This window comes from Lathyrus oleraceus, chromosome 4 (assembly GCF_024323335.1).
Source record: "Lathyrus oleraceus cultivar Zhongwan6 chromosome 4, CAAS_Psat_ZW6_1.0, whole genome shotgun sequence".
In the NCBI taxonomy this organism is placed as follows: Eukaryota; Viridiplantae; Streptophyta; class Magnoliopsida; order Fabales; family Fabaceae; genus Lathyrus; species Lathyrus oleraceus.
The window spans coordinates 53045434-53047003 of NC_066582.1; the positions used below are offsets into that span (position 1 = coordinate 53045434).

Genomic DNA, 1570 nt, shown 5'->3' on the forward strand with positions numbered 1-1570 from the left:
TTGTTTCAGTAGGTCAACAAATTTCTTAAATTGGCCCGCATCTTTGGTTTTAATTAGCCTTTGAGGGTAAGGGATAGGTGGTTTGTAAGGTGGCGGAGGTACATAAGGTTCTTTGTTTTCTACGGTTTCCTTATTACATTCTTCCTTTTCCTTAGGTTTACTTTCTTCCTCAGTTGACTTTTTAGAGTTTTGGTTCTCAATCCTTGGGTCAGACGGTCCTTCTACCTCTGTTCCACTTTGTAATATAATTGCATGAGCGTGGCCTTTCGAGTTAGGTTGGGGCTGTCCAGGAAAGGTACCAGTTGGGGCAGCAGTAGGCGCTTGTTGTTGAGCTACTTACGAGATTTGTGTTTCCAGCATTTTGTTATGGGTAGCCAGGGCATCCACTTTACTTGCTAGTTGTTTAATCTGTTCGTTAGTGTGTACATTCTGGTTTAAGAACTCTTTATTGGTTTGCTGCTGAGAAGCTATGAAGTTCTCCATCATGATTTCCAAATTGGATTTCCTAGGAACGTTATTGTTAGGTGTAGATGGGGTCGGCTTTTGATATCCAGGAGGTATAGCTGGAGCTTGACTGGGAGCTTGTCCTGGTGCGTATAAGGCGTTTACTTTTATATGAAAAATTAGGATGGTTCTTCCAGTTTGAGTTATAGGTATGCGAGTAAGGATTTCCTTGAGCATAGTTCACCTGCTCTGCTTGGATTCCTGTTAGGAGTTGATAATCTGTAGGCGTGTGACCTTGAATTCCACAGACTTCGCAATTTTGAGTTACGGCAACCACGGTGGCTGGAGGTGATACATTTAAACTTTTAATTTTCTGGGCAAGAGCATCCACTTTTGCATTAACATGATCAAGACTACTTATCTCGTACATGCCCCCTTTTGTTTGAGGTTTCTCTACCATTGTTCGGTCGCTTCCCCACTGATAATGATTTTGGGCCATGCTCTCGATAAGTTGATAAGCGTCAGCGTAAGGTTTATCCATAAGCGTACCACCGGCGACGGCGTGTATTGTTAACCTTGTGTTGTACAAGAGACCATTATAGAAGGTATGAATTACTAACCAGTCCTCTAAACCATGGTGTGGACAAAGTCTCATCATGTCTTTGTATCTTTCCCATGCTTCGAAAAGAGACTCATTGTCTTTTTGCTTAAATCCATTTATCTGGGCTCTCAGCATAGCTGTTTTGCTTGGAGGAAAATATCGGGCAAGAAAGACTTTCTTCAACTCATTCCATGTGGTGACTGAGTTGGAAGGAAGAGACTGAAGCCATCTTCTAGCTTTATCTCTTAATGAGAAAGGAAAGAGACGAAGTCGAATTGCCTCTGAAGTGACACCATTAGCTTTAACAGTATCAGCGTATTGGACAAATACGGATAAATGAAGGTTTGGATCCTCGGTAGGATTTCCAGAAAATTGGTTCTGTTGCACTGCCTGCAACAACGAAGGTTTAAGTTCGAAGTTGTTTGCTTCGATTGCGGGTGGAGCAATACTCGAATGCGGCTCATCTTGCGATGGAGCAGCGTAATCTCGAAGAGCACGAGCTGGTCCTTCCATTTCTGGTATCGT

At 42.7% G+C, this 1570-nt stretch overlaps 1 non-coding gene across 1 annotated transcript; it reads left to right on the forward strand.

Annotated features, from left to right (window-relative positions):
- Window positions 1–1073: 1073 nt before the first annotated feature.
- On the forward strand, window positions 1074–1180 carry LOC127077736 (small nucleolar RNA R71). Its single transcript, XR_007787513.1, has one exon. It is a non-coding gene; the product is annotated as a small nucleolar RNA R71 (small nucleolar RNA).
- Window positions 1181–1570: the final 390 nt, after the last annotated feature.